This window comes from Ovis aries, chromosome 18, assembly GCF_016772045.2.
Source record: "Ovis aries strain OAR_USU_Benz2616 breed Rambouillet chromosome 18, ARS-UI_Ramb_v3.0, whole genome shotgun sequence".
In the NCBI taxonomy this organism is placed as follows: domain Eukaryota; kingdom Metazoa; phylum Chordata; class Mammalia; order Artiodactyla; family Bovidae; genus Ovis; species Ovis aries.
Genome location: NC_056071.1, coordinates 42305516 through 42331770, shown reverse-complemented (window position 1 = coordinate 42331770; position 26255 = coordinate 42305516). Strand labels below are relative to the sequence as shown.

Genomic DNA, 26255 nt, shown 5'->3' with positions numbered 1-26255 from the left:
CTGGAAAACTAAGAAAAATCTAGTCCTGAGCTATCTGAGGGAAAGTAAACAAAGTTGTAAGACACAGACAGGAAACCTTGTTTTCATGGATCACTGACCCAAGGAAAGAGTTATTTAAGGAGATACATAAATAAATTTTTTAAAATTGAAGGTACAACTGCTTTTAGTTACATTAAAAAAAATCAATCCAGGGTGCCACTGGTACATAAATGAAGAGATAGAATAGAAAATTAAGAAGTAGATCCAAATATGTACAGAGATTTAGCACATGCTAAAGGTCCCATTTTGCTCCCTTGATGGCTCAGGGGTAAAAAATCCATCTGCCAATGCAGGAGACGAGGGTTTAATCCCTGTTGGGAAAAACCCTGGGAGAAGGAAATGACAATCTACTCTAATATTCTTGCTTGGGAAATTCCATGGATAGAGGAGCCTGGCAAGCTACAGTCCGTGGGGTAGCAGAGAATTGGATGTGACTTAGCAACTAGACAACACACAAAACAAAAGGTCCCATTTTAAATCATTGGAAACATTGGGTTTTTATCAATATGTTTGGACAACGGGGTAGTTAGCTATAACAAGAAATATATAATTAAAATTGGAGCCATACCTCAAATGTTACCAAATAAATTCCAGATGGGTTACAGATTTTTAAATAGAAAAATATGAAACCATAAAATAGGAAAAAAAACCCCAATTTCCTTGTAATTTATAACTGAAGAGAACCTTTAAATATGTGACAAGTTATAGCAGTCATCAAATAAAAGATTGAAAATATTAACCAGGTTTTAAAAAATGTATCCATGCAAAAACAATCATAGCTGCGTCAAAAGTCAAAGGAAAAATCGGGGAATATTTTTATATCATCACTACACAATCAGTAAGAAAAAAATTTAAAAATGCAGTAGAAAGATGGCAAAGGATGTTGTGTCAGGTGACATGAATTTGCAATTTGGCAATATCAAAATGACAAATACTAAATATTTGATTCAGGAATTCTAGTTACAGGAATTATTTATAATTCTATTAGTGAAAGTTGCTCAGTCTTGTCTGACTCTTGCGACCCCATGGACTGTACAGTCCATGGAATTCTCCAGGCCAGAATACTGAAGTGGGTAGCCTGTCCTTTCTCTAGGGGATCTTCCCAACCCCGGGATCGAACCCAGGTCTCCTGCATTGTAGATGAATTATTTAACAGCTGAGCCACAAGGGAAGCCCTAATTCTATTAAATTACAGACATACTCCTATATGTAGAGATCACGTCAGTAGTTCAGTTCAGTCTCTCAGTCATGTCCAACTCTTCGCGACCCCATTGACCACAGCATGCCAGGCCTCCCTGTCCATCACCAACACCCGGAGTCTACTCAAACTCATCTCCATTGAATCAGTGATGCCATCCAACCATCTCATCCTCTGTTGTCCCCTTCTCCTCCCACATCAATCTTTCTCAGCATCAGGGTCTTTTCAAATGAGTCAGTTCTTCACATCAGGTGGCCAAAGTATTGGAGTTTCAGCTTCAACATCAGTCCTTCCAATGAACACTCAGGACTGATTTCCTTTGGGATGGACTGATTGGAACTCCTTGCAGTCCAAGGGACTCTCAAGAGTCTTCTCCAACACCACAGTTCAAAAGCATCAATTCTTTGGCACTCAGCTTTCTTTACAGTCCAACTCTCACATCCATACATGACTACTGGAAAAACCATAGCCTTGACTAGATGGACCTTTGTTGGCAAAGTCATGTCTCTGCTTTTGAATATGCTGTCTAGGTTGGTCATCACTTTCCTTCCGAGAAGCAAGTGTCTTTTAATTTCATGGCTGCAGTCACCATCTGCAGTGATTTTGGAGCCCCCCAAAATAAAGTCTGCCACTGTTTCCACTGTTTCCCCATCTATTTGCCATGAAGTGATGGGACTGAATGCCATGATCTTCGTTTTCTGAATGTTGAGCTTTAAGCCACCTTTTCTCTCTTTTTCACTTTCATCAAGAGGCTCTTTAGTTCTTCTTCACTTTCTGCCATAAGGGTGGTGTCATCTGCATATCTGAGGTTATTGATGTTTCTCCCAGCAATCTTGATTCCAGCCTGTGCTTCCTCCTGCCCAGCATTTCTCATGATGTAGTCTGCATATAAGTTAAATAATCAGGGTGACAATATACAGCCTTGATGTACTCCTTTTCCTATTTGGAACCAGTCTGTTGTTGCATATCCAGTTCTAACTGTTGTTTCCTGACCTGCATAAAGATTTCTCAAGAGGCAGGTCAGTTGGCCTGGTATTCCCATCTCTTTCAGAATTTTCCACAGTTTATTGTGATCCACACAGTCAAAGCCCAGTAAAGCAGAAATAGACGTTTTTCTGAAACTCTCTTGCTATTTTGATGATCCAGCAGATGTTGGCAATTTGATTTCTGGTTCCTTTGCCTTTTCTAAATCCAGCTTGAACATCTGGAAGTTCACAGTTCACGTATTGCTGAAGCCTGGCTTGGAGAATTTTGAGCATTACTTTACTAGCGTGTGAGAGGAGTGCAATTGTGCGGTAGTTTGAGCATTCTTTGGCATTGCATTTCTTTGGGATTGGAATGAAAACTGACCTTTTCCAGTCCTGGGGCCACTGCTGAGTTTTCCAAATTTGCTGGCATATTGAGTGCAGCACTTTCACAGCATCATCTTTCAGGATTTGAAACAGCTCCACTGGAATTCCATCACCTCCACTAGCTTTGTTTGTAGTGATGCTTTCTAAGGCCCACTTGACTTCACATTCCAAGATGTCTCTAGGTGAGTGATCACACTATCGTGATTATCTGGGTCATGAAGATCTTTTCTGTACAATTCTTCTGTGTATTCTTGCCACCTCTTCTTAATATCTTCTGCTTCTCTTAGGTCCATACCATTTCTGTCCTTTATCGAGCCCATCTTTGCATGAAATGTTCCTTTGGTATCTCTAATTTTCTTGAAGAGATCTCTAGTCTTTCCCATTCTGTTGTTTTCCTCTATTTCTTTGTACTGATTGCTGAGGAAGGCTTTCTTATCTCTTCTTGCTGTTCTTTGGAACTCTGCATTCAGATGCTTATATCTTTCCTTTTCTCCTTTGCTTTTGCTTCTCTTCTTTTCACAGCTATTTGTAAGACTTCCTCAAACAGCCATTTTTCTTTTTTGCATTTCTTTTCCATGGGGATGGTCTTGATCCCTGTCTCCTGTACAGTGTCACGAACCTCCATCCATAGTTCATCAGGCACTCTGTCTATCAGATCTAGGCCCTTAAATCTATTTCTCACTTCCACTGTATAATTGTAAGGAATTTGATATAGGTCATACCTGAATGGCCTAGTGGTTTTCCCCACTTTTTTCAGTTTAAGTCTGAATTTTGCAGTAAGGAGTTCATGATCTGAGCCATAGTCAGCTCCCAGTCTTGTTTTCGCTGACTGTAAAGAGCTTCTCCATCTTTGGCTACAAAGAATAAATCAATCTGATTTCGGTGTTGACCATCTGGTGATGTCCATGTGTAGAGTCTTCTCTTGTGTTGTTGGAAGAGGGTGTTTGCTATGACCAGTGCATTCTCTTGGCAAAACTCTATTAGTCTTTGCCCTGCTTCATTCTGTACTCAAAGGCCAAATTTGCCTGTTACTCCAGGTGTTTCTTGACTTTACACTTTTGCATTCCAGTCCTCTATAATGAAAAGGACACCTTTTTGGGGTGTTAGTTCTAGAAGTTCTTGTAGGTCTTCACAGAACCGTTCAACTTCAGCTTCTTCAGCATTACTGGTCGGGGCATAGACTTGGATTACCGTGGTATTGAATGGTTTGCCTTGGAAACGAACAGAGATCATTCTGTTGTTTTTGAGATTGCATTCAAGTACTGCATTTTGGACTCTTTTGTTGACTATGATGGCTACTCCATTTCTTCTAAGGGATTCCTGCCCACAGTAGTAGATATAATGGTCATCTGAGTTAAATTCACCCATTCCAGTCCATTTTAGTTCACTGATTCCTAAAACGTTGACGTTCACTCTTGCCATCTCCTGTTTGGCCCCTTCCAATTTGCCTTGATTCATGGACCTAACATTCCAGGTTCCTATGCAATATTGCTCTTTACAGCATTGGAGCTTGCTTCTATCACCAGTTGCATCCACAAGTGGGTATTGTTTTTGCTTTGTCTCCGTCTCTTCATTCTTTCTGGAGTTATTTCTCCTCTGATCTCCAGTAGTATATTGAGCACCTACCGACCTGGTTAGTTCCTCTTTCAGTATCCTGACATTTTGCCTTTTCATGCTGTTATGGGGTTCTCAAGGCAAGAATACGGAAGTGGTTTGCCATTCCCTTCTCCAGTGGACCACATTCTGTCAGAACTCTCCACCAAGACCCATCCATCTTGGGTGGCCCTGCACAACATGGCTTAGTTTCTTAGACAAGGTTGTGGTCTGTGATTGTGGTTTCAGTCTGTCTGCCCTCTGATGCCCTCTCTCAGTGCCTAGAGTCTTACTGGTGTTTTTCTTACCTTGTACATAGGGTATCTCTTCATGGCTGCTCCAGCAAAGTGCAGCTGCTGCTCCTTACCTTCGATGTGGGGTATCTCCTCTTGGCTGCTCACCAGAGATCACTTATTGACAGGGTAATCATTGAAACACTATTTGTAGTATCAAAAAATTGAATATAATGGAAGTGTCCATTATAATGTCCAAATATAATATAATGTCAATGGGAGAGTGGGTAGACAAATGAAGAAATGTTAATATAATGGATTACTATTCATCATCAAGAAAAGATTGAGGTGGTCTTTGTTTATTGGTGTGGAAATATTTTTAAGATATATTAGGTTAGAAATGGCAGGTACAGAACAGAATAGTGAGTTATCATTTGTATAAATAAAATATGGTGAATGTATGCCTTATACAAATTTGCTTATATTTTTCTGCAAGAAAAAGTAGGAAGGTAATGATGCTGATGCCTCTGGAGGAAGAACTGGGTTTCTGGAGCATGTAGCTGGGAGGGAGTCTTCACTGTATATCACTGAATGCTGTTTGAATTGTGAACTATCTGAAGGTATTACCCATTCCAATTCCAAAATAAATCAATTACACTTAAAAAGATATTTAGAGAGGAAGAGAAGTAGAAAACCCTCAGTGCTTCAAAAAGTGAAAACTAAAAATGTTTGACTATAAATTGGATTCAGTAAATGCAGCATATCCCATATCCAGCATGAGTGAATCCTAGCATCTCTTGGACCATTTTCAGCCCTCTGTCCCCCAACTCAGGTAGACTGGGCCTTGATTTGCCTGCCCTCAGCTCCCTCCCCACCACTTAGCACTCCTCCAGCCCCAAGCCAAGCTGTCTGCCTGAGATTCTCCTCTAGCCTTCTGTATTCTCCACAGCCCAGGGAGAGCACTAGGCCAAGGGCATCCTGTATTTCTCTGGTGGGCATCGCTGATAGGAGCAATTGTTTCAAGAGTGAAAGAGTAGTTGAGACTCTTAATTTTGGAAAATTAGACTAGAACAGAAGAAAACAAAGCAACGTAGGAGGTTTTCACTTGTAGACTATTCTAATAGGGTGGATGAGAAGAAGTGGTATAATAATATGTCACAGAAGGAAGGAGAACCACGTACTTGTCACACTTGGGCTGAATTTTTCTCTTCCCAGAGCTCTTTAGTTGATGCCTTATTAACATCAGAGGAGATTTGATGACTTGTCATATTCAGTCCTGACTATTGAAATGAAAAGGATAAAAAATGAAAAGGATGGAAAATGAAAACCAATTGCATTCTTTAATTTTAGTCATCCTATTCTTGGAGCATATCGAATACTACTTTGGGTTCTTTCATTGTTCAGGTTATTAATAACAAAGAGCCAAAGTATTTCACATTCCTAAAGAGTCTTTCATCTCAAAGGAGCCAAGGTAATTCACTAATTCAGTTACCTACATTTGGTAATTATTTGAGGATCACTTCACCCAGGGGTGAATTTCGACGAGTTGTGTGACATAGCCAATAGTCACTTCATTCTCTAGTCAGTGCGGAAGGAAATGAATAGCTAATGCGAATGTCCTCCTGAAGGATTTGCCCAGTGAAAACTTCAGGGAGATGGATGCTGAAAGAATGTAATTAACTGCCCGAAATTAATACCTCCAACCTTACTCAAGGTTTCCTGACCTCTTTCCTAGAGTCAGGGTGGAGAGGTGTCTTCTCTCAGAATGGGGCTCTCTAGTAGCCGAGAGACCTGTGAACAGCAGTCACTCTGTTGCTGTATTTTTGACTGATAATAAATGGTTTTGTATTTTTAATTTGTTCCCATGTATTCACTGTTAGGATATAGAAATACAATTAATTTTTCCATTGTTACAATTGATTTTTGTATGTTGATCTTGTTATCAGTGAACTTGCTGAATGCACTTATTAGTTCAAAGGATTTTTTTTTTCTTTTTTTAAGATTCCTTGGGATTTCTATGTAGACCATAATGGCATCTGCAAATAGGGGCAGTTTTAGTTCTTCATTTCATATCTGTATGCCTTTTATTTCATTTTCTTGCTGTATTGAGCTGGCTAGATCATGGCTGAATAATAGTGGTGGTGGCAGACTTCCTCGTAGGCATCCTTACCTTGGACTTGATCTTAAGGGGAAAGCTTTCAGTCCTCTAGAGTTAAATATGATGTTAGTTTTTCATAAATATTTTTTATCAAATTCAGAAAATTTCCTGCTACCCTACTTTTCTGAGTTTTTATCATGAATGGGTGTTGAATTTTGATCAAATGCTTTTTCTGTATCAGTTGATACACACTTGTGACTTTTCCTCTTGAATTTATTAGTGTGATGGGTTACATTGGTTGATTTGTGAACAGCAGGCATTCTGATACTATCTCATTTTAAAGTTCATTTATAAGGAGTAGTATCTTAATCATGTGACCCTATTTTGTGGGGAGAGAAGGTGGGGATAAGAAGCTAGAGTTCTTCCAGCAAAGAGCATGCAGCTCAGTCCACCTCACTGAATGCAGTTCCTTTTTTCTCCCTTCCACCTACTCTCTACTATCATCCAGAGGTCAGGAAAATGCTGCTAGCTTGACAACTGCCTAATCCCCATGAGACTGGTCATCAGACAGTATACCATGGAGTGTGGCCACTGCAAAACTTGTGTTTATGGGAGCACACTCATCAGTCACCACTTCTCAGAGAGAATCACTCCACTTCTCTTCTGCATTCCAGATAGCACATGTGTGTATTTTATTAGCAGAAGCTAAATCTCATCTAGATTCCTAGCAGAAAGGAAGTTGGGAAAATATGGTTTTATGCCTTCCCAGACCCTGTGATCCAGAGGGGAGCATAGAAAAGGGTGGAAATAGAAGCTGAGGACCAAGGGGTAGTATCTAGCACTCTTTTCTACCTCGATGAATCTTACAGAAACCAGGGACCTTCCATTGTCTTTTCACAATTACTCTCCCTTAAGTCTCTTAATTTTTAATGCCATCTTTTCTGTTTTATTTCTCATATCACCACTCAAAAACCCATTCAGAGGGAAGTATTTGCAGTCTAATTGGGGTGGGAAAGTAGAGTGGAAAAAGAAAGAGACAAGATGCAATGCAAATCAAATATATTCTGTTTCAGTGATGTATTTGAGTGAGCTGTGTTGAGTGATATATCTGAGTGAGCTGTGCGTAGAGATATTTGAGAATGTGAGAAAGGAAGGCAGATAGAGCCTGACTATCTCCAGAAGAGTCTGAATTTTGGCACCTGGGAGTGGTTGGATTGGCACCTGTGGATTGGAGACTGGGTACAGAGTGAGCAAGAGTTAAAGACAAGGGCTCACAGGGGATCTGCGGCTCAGGGATGGAACATGACCCTACAGAGTGAGAGGAAGACAGGCAGTGATCACACTCAGACAAACAGCTGGAGAATTTGAGTGGAACAAGCTGCAACTCGATTGTCAAGCCAAAGTTGATATCAAGTCTGTTGGGAAAGAGAACTTGGAGTCAGCATCTAAGATTGCTCCAGGGACTCTGACCATGTAAGCCTCCGCTGTTCTGATTTGAGGTGGCTTAGTGTAGAGGAGAAGGAAATGGCAACCCACTCCAGTATTCTTGCCTGGACAATCCTGTGGATGGAGGAGCCTGGTGGACTGCCGTCTATGGGGTCGCACAGAGCTGGACATAACTGACTTAGCAGCAACAGCAGTGTAGAGGGGAGCCTTCTATAATCAGAGGGCCCTGCTTGGATCATTTTCTGGGGTTTTGAAGCTACTTCTGTGTATGGGTGTGGGGTTTTGTCAGACAAAGGCTGTTTTCCAAGGTCTCAAGAACCTTGTGGTTTAGCGCTTTTGCCAGGGCTCAGGTGAGATGTTCTGCTTAATTAGGAATCCAAGTTGTGGGAACAGCTCAGGAGTTTTTTTCCCTTTCTCTCCCTTCCTCTCATTCTCTCTCCCCTCCAGCCTTCCTCTCTGCCTCCATTGTCTCCTGCCCTCCCTCCCTCCCTCTCCATTTCTTCCTTCCTTCCTCCCTTTGGAAGGGCTCTCTTTCCCACGTGGAAGGCTATTGAATCCTTGGGTACAGTGGTGCACGGAGCCTGACGGGTCAGAGAGGTCAGGGCTTTGGGAGGAGCCACCGAGTGACAAGACACTTCTTAATGGACACAGCTCCTCAGCTTCCTGCGGTCTCTACTACACCCCAGAGAGCAGCCACCACAGGGCTCTCAGGCTCATTAGTTATTCTTTTCTTTTCAAGTTTTTTATAATTTAAAAATTTTTTGGCTATGCTGGGTCTTCGATGCTATGCGCAGGGTTTCTCTAGTTGTGGAATGTGGGGGCTACTCTCCAGCTGTGTTGTGCGAGCTTTTCATCGTGGCGGCTTCTCTTATTGTAAAGCATGGGCTCTCAAACTCCGCCTCAGCAGTTGTGGTCTGTGGTCTTAGTAGTTGTGGTGGACAAACTTAGTTGCCCTGCGGCTTGTGAAATCTCCCTGGAGCAGAGATGGAACCTGTGTCCCCTGCACTGGCAGGCAGATTCTTAACCACTGAGCCACTGGGAAAGTCTTCATTAGTTATTTTCCAGGGGGTTAAACCAGATGGGTGGCTGGTTTTTTCCTGCAGGGGTCAGGGAACTTTCACTGCTTGATAGGTAGGTGAGTGTCTGTAAGTGTGGGCTGTTGCTTCCAAGAAAGACCCAAAGAGCATCAGCAGATCCATTGGCAGTGTTAGAAAACTATCATCTCAGGAGCAGCAGTGTGTCCCATCTGTCCTTTTCACATGTGAAGAATTAAACATTTTTCTACGCCAGTGATTTTCAAATTATTTTAGCCTTTACATTCTTTTTCTCTTTCCTCCAAATGAAATCTTGCTTGGAAATTCCATGTAAAAATTAAATAGAACAGGAACTGTTCGAATTGACTAAGTGGTCAAGTTCAGATACTTATATATTCACCCCCTCACTCCATTGAATTACATCCAAAATTTTTCTGGAATTTTAAAACACTGTAATATGTATTTTTAAAGCTGCTTATTACTCTTACTCAGTTTTAAGGGGAGAGAAGCTAAGGCACGAAGGGACTAAAGAACTTTGCCAAGATCATGCTATAAGCTTGAATCAGTCAGAAACTATACTCAGCTGATCTGAAGACTGGTCTAAATAAGACAGGCTTTCTTTTCTTCTCATCTAACAGGAAGTAGTCAGTGTAGGGCTGATGTGGTGGTGCCATGAGGTTTAGGGGGACCCAAACTCCTGGCAGCTCGCCATCCACAGTCCCTAGGATAGACCCTCATCTCATGTTTATAGTATGGCTTCCGGACCTCCAGCCATCTGATTAGCATCTGGAAGATGTAGAAAGAGGAAAGACAGTCCCTGTAATGGCTTTCTGGAAAGCCTCTGTCACTGTTACTTACATTTCAAGCAAGTCATAAACAGTTTTAGGCTGGGAATCCTGTCATACCCAGCAATGAAGGGGCTCTGCCAGTGATGAAGGGGAGAGTCTATACTGGGTGGGGAACTAATAGTATGCCACAAATATGACGCCCAAACCCTGTAGGTGAGCACATATCCTGGTTCATCCTGATTGCAGACAGTCTACTGACAAGGTTAATATTTTAGCATCTAAATGTATGTTTTTCCTGTTCAGAAAGGTTCAACTATCCTTTGTTAAGTTCACATTTTTAATTTAGGAAATGAAATAACCTAATAAATAAAATAACCTAATTTGATGGGAAGCCATCACTGCCTGTGATGTGATGTGGGACAGATACTTGACATGGACTAATAAGAGCTGGATTCAGCTCCACCCCTTAGACAGGCCTCTTCATTGTCCAGGCTGTTTCCCCTTCAATAAAAAGAGGAAATTAGACCGACAAGCACTGTGAACACTTCCAAGTCAAGCATTCTGCTATGATACTGTGTCTGCTGCTCCTGTCCCCTTTCCTCTGTCCTCACTTGGATTGGAATGTGACCAACCAGTGCTGCCAGTTGCGGGGCAAGAACTCATAGAAGTCATCTGTCCCTTTTCTTCTACCTGAAAAAATCACAATATAAACCAGCCTGTTTTAAGTGTCACTGAAGACTTGTCTTCTAGACCCTAGAAAGTTGTCCTAATGTAGGTCTTCACCTAAAATGCCTCCAGCTGTAGTTTATTGCCTGTTTGCTCTTGCTTTATTTGATCATGTGATTCGTGTCTGCTGTTTATAGGAAAAACTCAGACAAAATCAGAATTGCCGTAGAATAGAGAACATTTTCCAAAGGAAGATACGGGACCCAGATTACTCATTGTCTGTCCATGAGTTCACTTATTAGCTCATCCAGTCAATTAAAAATCCTGGGTGCCTGCTATGTGCAAATCACTGCATGGAAGAGATGGGCTTCCACTCTGACCTGATCAGTGTGGCTGATAAAAGTGCTCTTGTGTGCCTGTCTCTGTCCCATGTGCATCACATTCTCATTTGATCTTCACAACAACCATATGACGTAGGCATTTATCATGGGATTCTGTTGCTTTTGTCTGCCTCCTTTTGGCTGGAGAGGCTGCACAATACCCCCTCCTCAATCATTTATTTACCTAATTTTGAGGACATCTATTATGTGCTAGGCACTAGGGATATGACTGAACAAAACAGAAAGGATTTATCTGACAGACCTGCCTGATCATCTCCCAAGCTCATGACCCGAGTCTGACCCATCAAGAAGCATTATGTGCACACACACACACACACACACACACACACACATATATATATTTAACAGTGATTGGGCCAGGGACTTGGGAGCATGACCCAAGTAGGGCTGGTTAGCCTCATACTGTGCCACATGATCCAACTCTGGTTGCTGGAAAAGAGAAAGCTTCTCTTTATTCATTTGAGCCTTAGATTCAGATTTGAGCCTTAGTTCTCTTTATTCATTTGAACCACTGTTATACTTGCCAGTTTCATAAGGAAATAAAATCGTTTTTAGCTTAAGCTATTAGCTTGAACCACATAAAATTGCCATTTTTGCAGATTGGATATCAACAGTTTCATCTGATTTACCTTAATGACTTGACTTTCTGCTGCCTGCAATTGAAGGAATCCTGACAAATATGGTAGTATCATTACCTTCAGCGTAGATGAGGAAATTGAGGCTCAGAGTATTTATTAGCCCAAGGTCATTCAGCAGCTCAGCATAGTGAGAACTGAATCCCAGGTGGCCTCAAAGTCTATGTTCTCGGTTGCTGTGGTATGAGTCCCGTAATGTCAGAGAAGGGCTGAAGAGAAGAGACTGCTACTCAAGGGTGGTCTGCAGACTGTACCTACTGGTCCTCGAGGAGGTAAGACGTGCTACAGCAGGAGGTGACCCAGTGTGTCACTAGCACACACTTTAGTTCAGCTGACAATTTTTAATAGCAAGATTTTCTCAATGAAGTAAGCAATGTGTTGATTTGGATTCTGATACCTGCTCCTTAAACAGCACCCTCATGGATAGGCCTCGGACTGTTTTGGGGACCAGCACTTGGAGGAGCACTGGTGTATAGGACTCTTGGGTTTGCTGCCCACTGGACAACCATCCTCCAGTCTCTTGGGACTTGCACAGAAGCCATGTCTATGCCATGTGATCCTGACCCTCTCTTTGTTAGTCATAACTGATTTGTTCAGGTCATTTGTTTGAGCCCAGTTAGACCAACTGGATTTTTTTTTTTTTTTTTGTCTTAGAGTATGGAATCTTAAAAAAAGAAAGGAACCAAGAGATGTTAAGTCTTTGAGCTACCAAAATCAGGAGAATAAGCCTAGAAATTTGTGTTTTCATATCTCTGGCTGTGGTTCTTGCACTTCTGAGGTGTAATTTGTCAAGTTTTCTTTACCTTTTATAAGATTGCTAATATCCTTTCAAGTAAATTACCTTTCGTCTTAAGCTAGATAGAATTAGTTTCAAGAGAACCTTAAGTTATATTGTTGAAAAATGTAGGGAAGACCACATGTTCATGACTTAGGATGCTGTTTGTAATTTCACTTATTTGCTAGACTATATGAGAGTGTCCCTAACAATTCTAGATTTCAGTATTAGCTGAAAATGTTGCTACCTGAGCTGCGGCATGGCTGTGACATGGAAACAAAGATATACATCATCAATTACCCTTGGTAACTAAAGACTCTGATACAGACTGAACATCTAAATTAAAGTAAATAAATAATCAACCTTTGTTAGTTTAGCTATAGATAAATAGAACCTAAATGAATGAACTGACTCATTGCTAACATTAGAAACATTACTACTTTGGGGCTATAGCACTGACATCAGCCATCTAGCTGGCTTTAAAAGAAGAATGACTATTTGTTCTGGGAAAACAGGCATCGTCTCAACCAGCTAAGTTCAGAAAACAAGTTCTTGAATTCAGTTGGTTTGGGGAAAAAATATGATGGATACACAAGCTGAATCCTGTTATGACTTGGCCACATCTTTTCGGATATAATATTTGATTAAAAATAATATTTGGATATTTTCTGAGATCATCTCACTATTTGAAATTGCAAGTCCTATTAGAGGCAGCTCCTTCTGGGTTGGTGAAAGAAGCAGTGAAAAATGGAAGCTTGAACATGCATCTTTAGCAGCTGGAAGGCGCTGCCTGGAGTGATGGCAGAAGGAGAAAGGGAGCAAACACAGCATGCCTGCTGCTGTTACCGCAATGGAGGAGAAACAGCACTGGATGGTGCTGGGAGAGGCTTCATAAGCTTGATACTTTCATCATGTATTTCTGAATCCGGACAATTATCTCTTATATGTTCACCGAGAACCTCTGTGATCTTGGTTTTGAATGGCTTAATCTATTTTAAAGGGTATCCAGAAGTGATCAAGATAATTCTTATATTCTTTCGCTCTTCCTATTTAAACATTAAAGTGCTTATAGTAATAGACATCTTTGCTCGCATAGCCAAGAGGTTCACCTACAAATGCTTTCTGTATAGAAAAAAACTTGAACCTGAGATACAAATATCTAATTCCTTACATTTAAAACCTCTTCTTAGACAGTTTCTGTTTAAAATCCCATGATTTATATGCAGAGTTCTTTTTTTTAAATTGTATTGCTGGACATATATTAGATATAATCTATAAGACTCTCAACATGATATCATATATCCAATATTTTTATTGTACTAAATTTCAGGGCTAATTTAAGTCTAAACTCTTTATTTTAGAAAATCAGTAACAGCAACTAATTAGCACATCTCATTCTGGATGTATTTGCCAACCAATTTCAGAGACTCATTTGCCTGTTAAGAGATTTTATTGAACACCAGCACCACAGTCTCTCCTTTTTTTCTAGTAAACAGCTCATGCTTATTATCTTATTACAGGAATGCCACTGGTTAAATCAGGCTCTGAATATAAATAGCCATATTACTGCCATCAGGCATCAATGTTTATTTAGTGGCTGTGAGTCATGCATACCTCTTTGATCGGGTTTGGAATGAGCTGTTGCAGTTTTTGTTCAAAAAGGTTATTTGCAAAGGCTACAGAAGTATCAGTTAGATTAAACATGAAATTAATCAGTGTGGAATTTTATCAGCCATTTCTGCCACCGAACACCAGGTGTCAAGAGCATGTGCAAATGAGGGCTGAACATAATGAAGCTGGGGGACAGCTTGGTAGGGAGATCAGAAAGGATTCCAAGAGGTGTACCATGCTCAGAGACGAAAGATGGAGGGAGGGAGGGAGGAAGGAAGGAAGGAAGGAAACACTGGAAGCGTAGTAAATCATCTGGAACTCCTTGGCAGTTTCACATAGCATATCATATATCCCAGTATATGGAATGCAAGTCAGATGACCCAAGTTGACCTGAGCTCTGCTCTGCCCAGTGATCTTTGGAAAACTGCTTAATGCATATACATATTGCATAGCATACATGAATTACAAAGCATGCATGCATAATACATATACATATATATTTGTATCTATACACAACCCACTTGCCAATGCAGGAGACAGAGAGAGATGTGGGTTTGATCCCTGGGTTGAGAAGATCCCCTGCAGGAGGGCATGGCAACCCAGTCTAGTACTCTCGCCTGGAGAATCCCTTGGACAGAGGGATACTGTCCATGGGATTGCAAAGAGTCGGACATGACTGAAGCAACTTAGCATATATATATAGACAGAGACACATAAAACATATATATGTCTTTAGATTTAACATGTCTTTAGACTAAAAATATCAGCAAGAGATTGACCCAAGATAGCTTTCATATGGTTTTAGTTGATGAAACTCTGTTTGTGGAGGAGATAAAAACTGGGTCCATCCATTTGTGCAGCATTGATTGGATACACCAGCTTGTCAGGCACATGTGCTGAGAGAGGCCTGTGAATCATAACATTCCATGTTTAGTACTATGATGACTGCCCCCATAAATTCCTGGTGACCTCATGCTCAACCTGGACTTCATCACTGCTCAGCAGTTCTATAGCCTTGTACTGGGTGGTTCTCCCAGCCACTGTCCCCACTACCTATTTCTAACATTCCCCACTCTCATCAAGCTTCTGACTCTCAGCTTCCAGTTCCTTTTACTCTCAGTAGATGATCTAACCTTTCCTACAGTGAAAATAAATCTTACCTACATTCACACTTATATTCTCCTTCTCCCTCATTCCCATCACAGGGAATGTCTTTCCTCCTAGACAGTTGTTGTACCTGTGATTTGGATGCCATTTCTTTTCAGTCTTTTCTCTATCCAGAATCTTCCATTCTTTCCTCTCAACTAGCTCTTTCTCATCAGCAGATAAAAATGCTTAGTCTTTCTAAATTTAGAAAATCCTCCTTTGAAGAATTACAGAACCAACTAGAAAACAAGGTTTAAAATGGCAATAAGTATATATATATCAATAATTACTTTAAATGTCAATAGACTAAATTTTGTGATCAAAAGCCATAGAATGGTGTGCATGAGTGCTAAGTTGCTTCAGTTGTGTCTGACTCTTTGTGACCCTGTGAACTGTAGCCCCCCCAGGCTCTTCTGTCTAGGCAAGAATACTGGAGTGAGTTGCCATGCCCTCCTCCAGGGAATCTTCCCAACCCAGGGATTGAACTTGCGTCTCCTGGGTCTCCTGCAATGGGCAAGCAGGTTCTTCACCATTAGGCCACCTGGAAAGGCCCATGGAGTGGCAGATGGGATTAAAAAAACAAGAAACTACAAACTTAATTGATGTCTATAAGATACTATATACAAAAAACCCCCAGAATACACATTCTTTTCAAGTTTGGTTGGAATGTTCTCTAGGATAGACCACATCCTAGGTTACAAAAACAAGTCTCAATAAATTTAAGAGGATAGAAATTATTTCAAGCATCTTTTCTGACCAGACCACAACAGTATGAAATTAGAAGTCAACCACTGAAAGAAAATAGAAAGAGAACAAACACATGGAGGCTTAGTCACATGCTACTTAAAAACCAGTGGGTCAACAATAAAAGAAGAAATCAGAGAATACCTCAAGACAAATGACAGTGAAAATATAATCTTACAAAATCTGTGGAATGCAGCAAAAGCAGATCTAAGAAGGAAGTTCATAGTGATACAGGCCTTCCCCAGGAAACAAGAAAAATCTCAAGTAAGCTACCTAGTCTACCACCAAAAAGAATTCAAAATAGAAGAACAAATAAAACCCAAATTAAGCAGAAGGAAAAAATAATAAAGATCAGAGGAAAAAAATTATATAGAGACCAGAAAAAAATAAAAGATCAATAAAACCAAGAACTGGTGTTTTAAAAAGTCAAACAATTTGACAAACCTGTAGTCAGGCTCACCAAGAAGAAAAGAGAGAGGACATACATAAAATAAAAAATGAAAGAAATGAAATAACAACGGACACTGCAGAATTTCAAAAAATCATAAGAGAATACTCTGAATAGTTGTATGCCAACAAATTGGACAACCTAGAAGAATCAGACAAGTTTCTGGAAACATACAGCCTGCCAAAACTGAGATACAAGAATTGAATCATTTGAATAGACCAACTACTAGAAGTGAAATTTAATCTGTAGTAGTAATTGAAAGTATTTAATTTTAACTCAGCAGTGGCCACAGGACTGGAAAAAGTCAGTTTTCATTCCAATCCCAAAGAAAGGCAATGCTAAAGAATGCTCAAACTACCACACAATTGCACTCATCTCACACGCTAGTAAAGTAATGCTCAAAATTCTCCAAGCCAGGCTTCAGCAGTATGTAAACTGTGAACTTCCAGATGTACAAGCTGGTTTTAGAAAAGGCAGAGGAACCAGAGATCAAATTGGCAACATCTGCTGGATCATGGAAAAAGCAAGAGAGTTCCAGAAAAACAGCTATTTCTGCTCTATTGACTATGCCAAAGCCTTTGACTGTGTGGATCACAATCAACTGTGGAAAATTCTGAGAGATGGGAATACCAGACCACCTGACCTGCCTCTTGAGAAACCTATATGTAGGTCAGGAAGCAACAGTTAGAACTGGACATGCAACAACAGACTGGTTCCAAATAGGAAAAGGAGTACGTCAAAGCTATATATTGTCACCCTGCTTATTTAACTTCTATGCAGAGTACATCATGAGAAACGCTGGACTGGAAGAAGCACAAGCTGGAATCAAGATTGCTGGGAGAAATATCAATAACCTCAGATATGCAGATGACATCACCCTTATGGCAGAAAGTGAAGAGGAACTAAAAAACCTCTTGATGAAAATGAAAGAGGAGAGTGAAAAAGTTGGCTTAAAGCTCAACATTCAGAAAATGAAGATCATGGTATCCGGTCCCATCACTTCATGGGAAATAGATGGGGAAACTGTGGAAACAGTGTCATACTTTATTTTTTTGGTCTCCAAAATCACTGCAGATGGTGATTACAGCCATGAAATTAAAAGACACTTACTCCTTGGAAAGAAAGTTATGACCAACCTAAGTAGCATATTAAAAAGCAGAGACGTTACTTTGCCAACAAAGGTCCATCTAGTCAAGCCTATGGTTTTCCAGTAGTCATGTATGGATGTGAGAGTTGGACTGTGAAGAAAGCTGAGTGCTGAAGAATTGATGCTTTTGAACTGTGGTGTTGGAGAAGACTGAGAGTCCCTTGGACTGCAAGGAGATCCAACCAGTCCATCCTGAAGGAGACCAGTCCTGAGTGTTCATTGGAAGGACTGATGCTAAAGATGAAACTCCAATACTTTGGCTACCTCATGGGAAGAGTTGACTCATTGGAAAAGACTCTGATGCTGGGAGGGATTGGGGGCAGGAGGAGAAGGGGACAACAGAGGATGAGATGGCTGGATGGCTTCGCCAACTTGATGGACATGAGTTTGGGTAAACTCTGGGAGTTGGTGATGGATAGGGAAGCCTGGCGTGCTGTGATTCATGATATCACAAAGAGTCGGACACGACTGCACAGCTGAACTGAATAATTGAAATAGATACTCCTTGCAGACAAGAGTCCCAGACCAACTGAACAGGTTCACTGGGGAATTCTACCAGTGAACTCAAATTCTTCCAAACAATCAAAAAAGAGGGTACACTCCCAAATTTATTCTGTGAAGCCACCATCACCTACCCTGATACTAAAACCAAACACAGACATTACAAAATTTAAGAAAAAAAAATTATAGGCCAATATCTTTCATGAATACAGGTGCAAAAATCATCAAAAAAAAAATATTCAGAAACCAAGTCCAAGAGCACATAAAAAGGATCATACACCATGATAAAGTTGGATTCATCTAGAGTCACAAGGATAGTTCAACATATGCAAATCAATCATGTGATACACCATATGAACAAAAGGAAAGACAAAAAACACACGATCATCTCAATAGATGCAGAAAAAGTATCTGACAAAATTCAACATCCATTCTTGATAAAACTCACCAAAATGGGTATAGCCAGAAAATAGCTCAACATAATAAAAGCCATTTATGACATCCCCATCACCAGCTTAATACTCAGTGGTGAAAAACTGAAAGCCTTCCTGCTGTATTTGGGAACAAAACAAGGATACCCGCTCCCACCCCTTCTATTCAACATAGTAATGGAAGTCCTAGTCACAGCAATCAGATAAGAGAAAGAAAAGTATACAAAATGGAAGAGAAGAGGTAAAACTATCACTTTTTGAAGGTGACATGATACTCTCTGTAAAAACTACCCCAAAACTATTTGAACTAATAATTCAGCAAGGTAGCAAGATACAAGATTAATATACAGAAAGATGTTGCATTTCTTTACACTAATGATGTAATATCAGAAAGTAAAACAGCCCGATTTAAAATCACATCAAAAAAAGAAAATATCTAGGAATAAACTTATCCAAGAACATTAAAGACCTATACACTGAAAACTGTAAAACACTGGTAAAAGAAATTGAAGATGATTCAAAGAAATGGAAAGATAATTCCATACTCTTGATAGGAAGAATTCATATTGTTAAAATGGTTATATTACTCAAAGCAGTCTACAGATTGGAACAACAAAAGACCTAGAATTGCCAAGGTAGTCCCAAGTTAAAAGAACAAAGCCAGAGGCATAACCCTCCCAGACTTCAGACTATACTACAAAGCTACAGGAATCAAAACAGTGTGCTATTGACACAAAAAGAAACATATAGATCCATGAAACAGAATAGAGATCCCAGAAATAAACCCACGCTTATGGTCAATTAATCTCTAACAAAGGAGGTAAGAATATACAATGGAGAAAAAGTCTTTTCAACAAGTGCTGGGAAAGCTAAACAACTACATGTAAATCAAATAGAACACTCCCTCACAGCATATGCAAAAATAAGTTCAAAATGGTTTAAAGGCCTAAATAGAAGACATGCCAATACAACATTGTAAATCAATTATACTTTAATAAAATAAATTAACAAAAATGAGACATGATACCAAAAAGACATGATAATCAAAACATTCTTAGACATTAATTATAGCAATATTTTCTTAGCTACATCTCCTAAGGCAATAGAAATAAAAGCAAAAATAAACAAATGGGGCGTAAATGGTTTTTCACAGCAAAGGAAGCCATTAGCAAAGTGAAAAGATAAGGTATGGAATAAGAGAAAATATCTGCAAGCAGTGTGGCCAGTAAGGGGTTAATACCACAATTACGCAAAGAGCTCATACAGCTCAATGTTGAAAAAATAGACAACCCAATGAACAAATGGACAGAAGGTCTGAAAAGATATTTTTCCAAAGAAGATATACAGATGGCCAACAGTAATATGAAAAGATGCTCAACATCACTAATTATTAGAGAAATGCAACTCAAAACCCACAATAAGGTATCACCTCACACTAGTCAGAATAGCTATCGTCAAAAGTCTACAAATAATAAATTCTAGAGAGGGTGTGGAGAAAAGGAAACCCTCCTCCAGTGTGGTAGGAATGTAAATTTGTGCAACCACTATGTGAAGCAGTATAGAATTTTCTTAAAAAGCTAAAAATAGAGCTACCTTATTATCCAGCAATCCCACTCCTGGTTATATATCCAGAAAAGACAAAAACTCTAATTTGAAAGGAGACATGCACTCTAATGTTCATAGCCACACTATTTTACAATAGCCAAGATGTGGAAACAGCCCAAGTGCCCATCAATAGACAACTGGCTTAAGAAGATGTGGTATGAAATAAAATATTTATCAGAAAGAAGAATGAAATGTCATTTGTAGCAACATGGATAAACCTAGGGAATATTATTCTTAGTGAAGCAAGTCACACAGAAAGATATTATAAAATATCACTTATATGTAAAATATAAAAAATAGTACAGATGAATCTATATGCAAAACAACAACAGACTCATAGAAAACAAACTTACAGTTACCAAAGGGGCAAGGAGGGGAGAAAGGATACGGTCGGAATATGGGATTAACAGATACAAACTACCATACATAAAATAGATTAAAAAAACAAGGATTTGCTGGAGGCACAGGGGACTATATTCAATATCTTATAATAACCGATAATGGAAAATGATCTTTAAAATATGAATATATATAATCTGGGCAAACTCTGGGAGATAGTGAAGGACAGGGAAGTCTGGCATGCTGCAGTCCATGGGGTCCCAAAGAGTCAGACATGACTTAGCAATTGAACAACAACTGATTATTTTGCTGTACAGCTGAAACTAACACAATATTGTAAATCAATTATACTTCAAAAGACTCTCCTTTGACAGTACCCTTCATTAGGTATCTTCCTTTCTTGTCACAGACAAGCTTCTTGAAAGAGAAGCTTTTCAGCTTCTACTCTGTGTTGCGTAATGTTCTCTGGGAGACTTTGACACACAGATTTGCATGCAGGTGGCCGCTCTTAGAAACTGCCCTGGCAGTGGGATGAAGGAGACAGGACTAGCAATGTGGTTTCATATTGACATCATTCAGTTCTAGGGAACTCAAGCTGGGATGACCTGAACTGAGGCAAAGAGGACAGGCCTTTGCAATCCCACATCAATCTGTCACTGCATGCGCATGATAGGTGCATAGACTTGGGTAAGTTAGTTTCCTTTGATAGAGGGTCATTCTTGGAGAGGGATTTGGCCATGGCCACCAGCAGGCAACAGTTCTGATGGCTGGGGGAGTCAGTGCTTCATTCCCAGGAGGGCTTTGGGGGGCGCAGCCTAGAACACACTGTGTGCTCACTACCCGGTCTTCTCTAACCTGGCTTTCTCTCTCTTGAGCTCCAGACTCTGTCAACGTTCAACTGCCTGTTGGAGATTTCCATATGGACATCTCTTAAGAGCCGGTGAAACTCTTCAAAATGGAATTCTCACCTCCTACCTCTCCACACACTCCTTCCTTAGGGGTTGTTTGTTTTGGTAAACAGAAGACAGGAGATAACTTGTGAGATAAAGTCCCTCTTTTTCTTTCTGTGGATTGCTTCGGGTTATGTTTGTACTTTGTAGCTCTTGTAAGGAGTCTTGTGTGCTAAAAAAAAAAAAAAAAAAAATGTACTACTGAGTGACCCGCTGTCTCCCTTTCTATGTTCTGTCACGAACCAGGATTCAGGGTGGCCGTGCAGCACACCGTCACTGCGTAGCTGTCCTGGTTCGCTTCCCTTTCCTCATCCTCAGTTCTTTGGGCTTGCATCTGGCAGATCAATGCTGCGACCTTAACTCTGGTCTCAGGCCTTGCATTTTGAGGAGCTGGGAAAAGATACCACCTTTCCCCTAATGTCCTATTTCCAGTGGTTATATCAATTCTAACTTCTAAGTAACTCTTCAGTCTATCCTTTCTTCAACACCTCCACTGCCACTGCCCTAAATCAGGCACTGTGAAGTCCACCTGGATCATGACAACAGCCTCCTAATTGTTCTCCAGGCACGCTTTCCTATACGCTATGCCCTGCTCAGTAGCCTGACACTTAGTAAGAACTTAATAGATGCTGGTTGTAGGAGTGAGGGAATAAGTGAACAGGTGTATCACAGGGTGCTGCGTATTGTAACTGGGCTGCCTCAGAAAAGAAAACATTGATGTATATTAAGAAGAGCTTTTCCTAGCTCGTGATAGCCCACACACTTCCTTTCTTCTTCTAAGCTATTCTTCCATGATTTCATGAGTTCTTAGGAACTACATGTGAAGATCTTTGAGCTGTGCTGTGTGGTGTTGGAGAAGACTCTTGAGAGTCCCTTGGACTACAAGGAGATCTAACCAGTCCATTCTAAAGGAGATCAGTCCTGGGTGTTTTTTGGAAGGAATGATGCTAAAGCTGAAACTCCAGTACTTTGGCCACCTTATGCAAAGAGTTGACTCATTGGAAAAGACTGATGCTGGGAGGGATTGGAGGCAGGAGGAGAAGGGGACAACAGAGGATGAGATGGCTGGATGGCTTCACCAACTCGATGGACGTGAGTTTGAGTGAACTCTGGGAGTTGGTGATGGACAGGGAGGCCTGGCGTGCTGTAATTCATGAGGTTGCACCACTGAGCAACTGAACTGAAGGAACATATTAAGCACAAAATAAGTTTCAGCTATCATATCATCCTCATTATTATCAGCTCTTGAATTTTTTTCTATTTCCTTTCCCCCTTCTTCTGAGGGTTAAAATAATTTTAAAGTATTTCATTCAAAATTGAATAAATTCCATTTTTTGTATCAATTTTGTTTCTCCAAATATAATAGAAATCTTAAGTGGTCATCAACCTAAAAACTGGTACTGTTGAAAGAATTATTTAGTATTTGTGCAATATATTTTTGTGGATACAAAATGGAACTTAAACCTTGAGATTTAAAAATTATTCTTCAATTTAGAAAAGTTAAAAATAAATCTACTTTTCCTGAAATGTTCAAGTTCAAATTACAATTCTTATTTTATTATAAACATAATAAATCCAGGGGGGTTATTTGATTATCTGACTGAGTAGCTGAACAGGCCAAATTGCCTTAAACTGTTTGTCTTGTTTACATCTTAATTTATGGAATTCCCTTGAACATTTTAGGCTGCATTTATAATTGACTAAATCTCTTTTTTTTAAGGCACTTTGACTGCCTAACCTACCTATCCAAACCTTCCCATTCTAATAAATCTAATTAAATTAATGAATGTGGTGCTCTCAAGTTAATTATATACACTCCAATTTTGTTTACAAACTGCATAATATTCTTTATTTTTCAATTGAAGATCTAAGTCTAAAATTAACTCAGTTATATGTTTTAAGTCCATGGGATTGTAAAGAGTTGGACACGACTAAGCACTGAAAAACAAATACATTTTAAGTTAGAATGAAAGTCCAAATCTATCAAATTTCCTGAAATTTCTTAGAAGTGCCAAATACTTAAAATATAAAATATACAGAGATCATTCCTAACTGTCTGAAAAAAACCATTAACAACATGGTTTGGTTTATTTCGTCTCCTCTATAATTTTAAACATTCCAGAGTTGACAATTTTTACTGTTTCAAGCAAGGTTGGGTTGCTTTTGACTGAGAGTTTTGGCTGGGAAACAGTTGTAAGTTCTGAATGCCAGGATGCCCTGCCCATGCACCGAAAGAGATGCTGCTGCTACTAAGTTGCCTCAGTTGTGTCTGACTCTGTGCAACCCCAGAGACGGCAGCCCATCAGGCTCCCTTGTCCCTGGGATCCTCCAGGCAAGAACACTGGAGTGGATTGCCATTTCCTTCTCCAATGCATGAAAGTGAAAAGTAAAGGGAAGTCGCTCAGTCATGTCCGACTCTTAGCGACCCCATGGACTGCAGCCCACCAGGCTCCTCCATCCATGGGATTCTCCAGGCAAGAGCACTGGAGTGGGGTGCCATTGCCTGAAAGAGATGCTGAGCACCTCTTAAATAGTCACAGTGATAACAAGTGACTCCTTATATATGTTCTACAAATAGGGCTATTTTCACAGCTGACCTTCTGGTTTCAAATTAGACCTTTAGTGAATTCTTTCTTCTGATTTAAGCCTGCAGCTCTGGCTAGTTTACCTCCTGATTGGAATTAATTAATCTGTTTACCACTGGTTAATTTGAAATTTTTTCCCATTTACTCTCATGTTTGAATATTGGCCACAATCCTAAAGATATTCATACTATCAGGCACATTCTCATCATTTGTGGGAAAGATGAAAAAAAATTACTGAGCATAATTTGTGTGCTATACACGTCAGTATATATATGTGTCTATATATATATAAAACTATATACTCTTCTTCACAATTGTATGATGTAGGCATAATGATGTCCATTTGACAGATAAGGAAACTGAGGCTTAGAAAATTAGGGAGTAATTTTTAAGTTTCAGAACAAGGATGCAAGCTGAGTTGTGACTCTGTAACCCACAGGCCATATTCTCTAGGGAATTTTGTGTAAGCCTCCTGAGATTTCTCGCTAGAAAATTTTGGTCACATTTGCAGAAGCCTCTTGGGGTTGTCTTTTTATTATTATTTTTTGTCATGGTATAAGTGGAACATCCAATTTTAATGGAAAACAGAGTGAAAGAATTATCAAGGTATTTTGGAATGAAGTTAATCTAGGAATGCTCCCTATTTGGTGGGTTCTTTAAAAAAAATTATTAATTTTTATGCAATTTTAAAGTTTACTTTTCATTTATAGTTATTACAAAATATTCTCTGTGTTGTACAATATATCGTCAAGTCTATTTTATACCTAATAGTTTGTACCTTCCACTCCCCTATCCCCATGTTGATTTTCTTCCTTCCTTTCTCTCCCCACTGATAACCACTGGTTTGTTCTCTACATCTGTGAGTCTATTTCTTTTTCTGTTATTTCACTATTTTGTTTTATTTTTTAGATTCCACATATAAGTGATATCATACAATATTTTTCTTTCTTTGTATGACTTACTTCACTTAGCATAATGCCATCCAAGTCCATCCATGTTACTGCAAATGGCAACATTTTGTTCTTTTTTAAAGCTGAGTAGTAGTCCATTGCACATAAATACCACATCTTCTTTATCCATTCATCTTTTGATGGACATTTAGCTTGTTTCCATGTCTTGGCAATTGTAAATAATGCTGCTATATATGCCTGGCGAGCTGCGATTCATGGGGTTGCAGAGTCGGACACGACTGAGCGACTGAACTGACTGATAAACCTTAAGGCTCATGTATCTTTTTGGATTAGGTTTTTTTTTTTTTTTTTTTTTTTTTAATTTGGCATTGTCTTTTTAAAAAGGTACTTTTTCCTACTTTTTGGAACAAAGCAGTCATGAACAGTTTGGGGTTGTGGCTATGAGTTGGGGATTTGAGACTTGCTCTTCCCTTCTGTAAGGATCAAATGTTAGTGGGCCAGCTAGTGACCTCATAGCCAGAGGCCGGAGGGCTTCAAGGTAGGAGACTAGAATTCTTTAGGGCAAGTTCTTGTCTGAGGTTGTCTTGAAGTCTCAGGGCTTTCCTGTTAAGCTGGTCATTCTCAAGCTCTATACAAAAGCCAAGAACGATACCTGATAATTTTGATTTGGCTGTGGGGATGCCCAGGTGATTTCTTCCTTCCTCCTTTCCATTCTCCCTCCCTCCCTCTTTCTCTCTTTCCATTCTACCATGGTTTGATTATCAAAGCAGAAAAATTAGAAACTGACATAATGCTCTTATCTAATCTATAGACTTTCAGGACCTCCTTCAGTGAGCAGGAAATAATGGGTAGAGGAGGCTATGTTCTCTGAAGTGGCTTGCCTTCTCTGTCTACATCCTAAGGTTGAGTCACAGGTCTTGTCTTAGGGAAGGACTGGAGAAAGTGAGGCCATGAAATTCCAGGCCACTGTCAGCATCAGGGACACATCTCCTGTGTGTGCATCACAGGAGAGATGGTTATGTCCTGGAACCAACCAAAGACTTGAAGGCCTGTGGGAGTGCTTACAGATTACCTGGACTAAGAAAGAGTGTAACTTCATTTTATAGGCAGGAAATGGGCCCACAGAGTTAAGTAGCTTGCCCAAGGTCACAAACTTTGTGTCCATCAGTTCTGTATAATGTGACTTAAAAGTAGAAAACTGTTCAGAAGTAATCCATACTGAAACTCCTGCATTCAGGTTGGGTGGGTGTCATCCTGGCCAGCTGTCTACCTAATTTTAGCAAGTGCCATGGCTAGAACTTTTCTGAAATTCTCTTATCAGAGGGGAGCTGAAAATTTGCTTTTGCTGGTTTGTGTAGTCATTCATTCTTCCATTTTAATAATACATGTTTTCTGATTTTTTTTTTTTTAGACTTGAGTCCTACACATACTCTTTTATCAACACAGGTTGCCTTTTTTTTTTAAAAAAAAAATAGATTTCTGTGTAAATAATTAGGCTGGGTTTTCTTTGGCTATGTTTTAGTTTGAAGGATGCACTCTAATTAACTTAATTGGACTCCCCTGTTTTGTAAGCCTCCTA

General features: G+C 39.8%; 1 long non-coding RNA gene across 3 annotated transcripts in view; it reads left to right on the top strand.

Moving 5' to 3' along the window:
- LOC105603181 (uncharacterized) overlaps positions 1-26255 on the top strand; it is a 346432-nt gene that overhangs the window by 272424 nt on the left and 47753 nt on the right. For 2 of the 3 annotated variants that reach the window (XR_009597244.1, XR_009597243.1), the window contains one exon: positions 4502-18719. The exons of the other annotated variant lie outside the window; for it this stretch is intronic. This is a non-coding gene — a long non-coding RNA (uncharacterized LOC105603181). Of the gene's footprint in view, positions 1-4501; positions 18720-26255 lie in introns of those variants that run through there. 3 annotated transcript variants of the gene reach the window in all.